The following is a 4287-nucleotide window of genomic DNA, read 5'->3' as shown; positions in this document are numbered from 1 at the left end:
GCAGGAACATAAGAAGGAAATTGGATGGATCTTAGTAGAAATCCGTGATATTATCCCATCCATATGTATGCATAGGATCTCACTTAAAGATGGAACAAAAGTAGTGAGGCAGCCCCGTAATCCTTTGATTCTTGATGTTGTGAAAAAGGAGATCACTTTTACGTGCCCATTCAACACTTTTACTTATCGAAGATTCTTCTTTGATCATAGAATACAAAGCGAAGACACTAATCAAAATTTCAAGGTCAATGGACACTATCCAAAGCTACTCCGTGAGAGCCTCACTTTGGAAGAAGAGACTGTAGAAGAGCTCTCTTTGAGAAATGCTGCTTATGCGATCATTTATCCGCCTTGACTCCTCGGGTGTGTTCTTTCTTTTTTCTTACTCTTATTTTATATTTATGTTCTTTCATTGAGGACAATGTATGTTTTAAATGTGGGGGGAGGAAACCATTTACTTTGTTTTATTTCATTTAGTTTCTTTGTTTTTGTTTGTTTTCTTACATGAAAAAAATGCAGGTTTTTCCCGTGGGTTTTTGAGTCACAACTGTGAGTATTTTCTTTGTTCTCTTGATTAACGAATTATGGTGTGATGTGTTTGATTCTTTTTGTGTATTGTTAGTATGACATGTATGACTAAACTCTAAATTGTACATCATTTGTGGTAGATAAATTAACCTTGTGAGATTTTGAGCCTTTTAATGGATAATATTATAAAATCCATCTCTTTCTTTCTTGTGTGATTTCACTCATGTCTGTTAGTTTCTAGAGCTTCATTTTACTCTTTTTAAAACTGTTGGTTACTTGTGCTCACTGATATGATAAAGACAACTTGTTTTTGTTTTGTTTATTTTTTTAGCTAGTAGCCAAAAAGTTAACCCTGAATAATATCATCCTTTTTTGAAAATCCCATTGAGTCGATTATCTTATTCTTTGTTTAAACTCGTTACAAGTCTGAAAATGAAAAACAATGTTATCACTCATTCATAGGGTTGAAATAGTCTTGTTTAGAATTATGTGGAGTTGAATAACTATAGTTGTGATATTTCATTCAAAAGTTGACAGAAATTTTTTTTTGTAGAAAAAGAAGAAAAAAATAGAAAAAAGTGGAAAAAGCAAAGAAGGATGTCATTACATATTCTTTCTGAAAAAGAAAAAAAAAGAGAATAAAAATATAAAAGAGAAGAAAAATAGCAGAAATGTTGTTGTTTGAAAGTGGATGAATGCAGTTCAACTCGCGCAAGTTCTTTCATGTCTTTTTTCTCCCTTTGAGTCTTAGCCTAGTACCCCTTAGGATTTATCTCACTCATACCTTGACCAAGTTACAACCTAATAAAAATCCTTTTGATCTTTATGTGAATGTAATTAAATTGTGGATGTTAGAGCCTTTTCAAGCTTATGATAGTGATAATTTTCATGTTATGCTTTGAGTGTAAACAATTAACCTAAACACTTGAGAGTTGAATAACTTTTATCTTGTGAGGATCTTGCTACTTTTGATGTACTCTTTGGTAATCTGTTTTTTTGTATTTGCTTTAAATGTCACAAAAGAGTTACTTACTAATGTCATTTTCTTGAAACTTAGACTTATAATTTTTTATTGCACTTTGTATCCCGAGAGCCTTTAGAATTTCATGTTTTGTTTTGCTCTTGTTTTTGATATTTTGAGTTTTGAATTTATAATTTTGCTCGGAATGCAAAAGTTCAAGTGTAGATGAATTTGATCAGTGCATTGTGATGCATATTCTTCTACTATTGTACTTAGGCAACTCTATAGTTTATTCTACTATTTTTACTATTTTAGTGTGTTTTTATATTTAAGTTTATTTTTGTCTTTATTTTACTTTCGTACTTTATTTTCAGCATAAAGAGTTATTTGATACCTTGTCACTATGCTGACCATAACTTGAGCTACGAGGATCGGATTGACGTGTTCTAATATGAGTTGAAAAGTTAAGAGAAAATGCTACAATTTTCATATTGATGTAAAAAGCAGTTTGGGAGTGAAGGAGAGTTGAATAATTTGTTGAAGTTCCATACTTAATTAAAATAATTGGTTTGAACAAGTTTTTATAATTTTCGGGTCGGATCCCATAAGGGTCCGAATTTCCCATTTATTATATTAGTTCTTTCACTGCTATAGAATCATATTCTGAATTTTTATGATACAATATTGCTTAGACGGTTTTATGGAGAACTAAAGTTCACAAGGTTGATCTGCTGTAATCGGTTTCCGCCAATACTTTGAGGTTGCTTAATTTTCAATCAAATGTCTTTCCAATTTCAATATTTTGTTCTATGTCTTGTATGCTTTATTCAAATTCTATAGAATATTTGTTGATTAATTTCGAATGATATTTATTCCATAATCGCGTTTTCTTAATTCGCGTGTGCTTAACCCGTTTGCTTAATTCGAAATCTGTTTGCTTAATTCAGAAATTAGGAATACATATCATATATTAGTATCAATGACTTATTATTGTTATTGTTATTGTAATTGAAAAGGGATTAGAATCCGCTTAGGACAATGAAGTTATAATAATCGATGATAGGTAGGAACCGAATCAGTAGATCAACTTATTTTATAATCTCTTTTTATAATCACTTATTTTGAATCGAATCGAAACCCTCCCATATTTCTTTTTCTTATTTGATTAATTTTCCAATAGTCCTTGCGATACAATACTCGAGTGTCGCTTCCCTAGACTACCGTTCTTAATTATTCGTTTTGACCTGTGTGCGATAGCGAATCACCATTCAAAATTTATTTCTTACTCTCTTACTAACTTGAGCATCAAAGTATTAATCCTGCAGGTCATCCACCGATCCACCACATTAGAAAGTTAGGACCACTGCAACTCACCGCAAATTCCTCTTTATCGATCTTCACAGAGTTCAAGAGCCAGAATAAAAGTACTCATTAAAATATGACCAATAACATTGAGGGCACCAAAATCAAAGTGCCATAAACAAGGAATACAATTATAAATAAGTATAAGGGATCTCAAAAAGCTAATAATACAAGGGATATGAATTATATGACATCATATAAAGATAATGAAAGATAATGAAGTTAGTTTCACGACGGTGACCAGACATTATTTGGTTAGATCTAACTAAGAAGTGACAACTCGAACGATATAAGATGCATTTTAAAATTAGAACTCTTCAGTTGGAACATTAGAAATACATCATTTAGAGGATGGAGCAATTGAGAGAGAGATGTTGAGGAAATGTTTGATATAGCCACTACATCTACAACAGAGGAAGAAAAATTGATTGATACACCCTAAGAGCAAGCATTGAATGAGGTAACGCAAAACATTCTAGTGATTAGGCATGAAGGAGGGATATCAACCATTCGTCTCAAAAATAAAGAGGAGGAAACATACTAATCATCTGGAAAATGCAGTTCAACTCTAAAACTACCTCGATGTTGAGGATCATTTAGCAAAGTGACGCTAAAAATTGAATGGTGCAACACACTTTCACACAAGTTCACCTCAGGAGTGGATTGTGACGAAAATTCATCGAACATTTTGACATGATATTAACTGTTCAAACAATTATCAATGAAATAGGTGAATTGACTTGGTTTTACTTTTATTCTTATTTTGCTTTTTGTTCTAATTTCCACTAATACTTTTTTCTTTCTCTCTCATGTGTCAGATCTAAGCACATTTTTTTATAAAAAAATCTTTTATAATTTTTCAAAAAAAATGCAACTTAAATGTAAAAATAAATAAATAAATTAAAAAGAATAACTAATGTCCCCAAATGCTCAAAACAGTAATTAAGATCACTTCTTAATGCCATTTCAGTATTTTCGAATGATCAAAATTAAATGATGAATTAAAAATAGAGAATTTAATACTATAAAGATAATCTAACTTTTAATATAACAAGATTAAAACGAAACACTTTCAATATTATTAAACAAAAGATTAACCCTTAAAATTATTTTTCTTTAGAAAATTATCCTAAAGATGTTTTTCCAAGAAAAACTCACTTTTTAGGAAATAATATTTTTTTATTCTTAAAAAATAACTATTTTTTAATAAATAAAAATTCCTACAGGGTCATCATGTTATACTATATGGGCAATTTTCATATGGCCAAGAAAATTTTGCAAACATCCTTGAATTTCGTTTTCTTTGCAAATTTGTACTCTATATTTAATTTAAGGTAGCTATAATTTCGTAAATGGTTAATTATAGAGTAGAAAAAGTAATATTTAAACACATGCAATCCTCTAAGGCAAATTAAGTTGTGAATAATTTATTTCTC

The sequence above is a fragment of the Lathyrus oleraceus genome, chromosome 5 (genome assembly GCF_024323335.1).
Source record: "Lathyrus oleraceus cultivar Zhongwan6 chromosome 5, CAAS_Psat_ZW6_1.0, whole genome shotgun sequence".
Lineage (NCBI taxonomy): Eukaryota > Viridiplantae > Streptophyta > Magnoliopsida > Fabales > Fabaceae > Lathyrus > Lathyrus oleraceus.
This window is presented reverse-complemented; position numbering follows the sequence as displayed.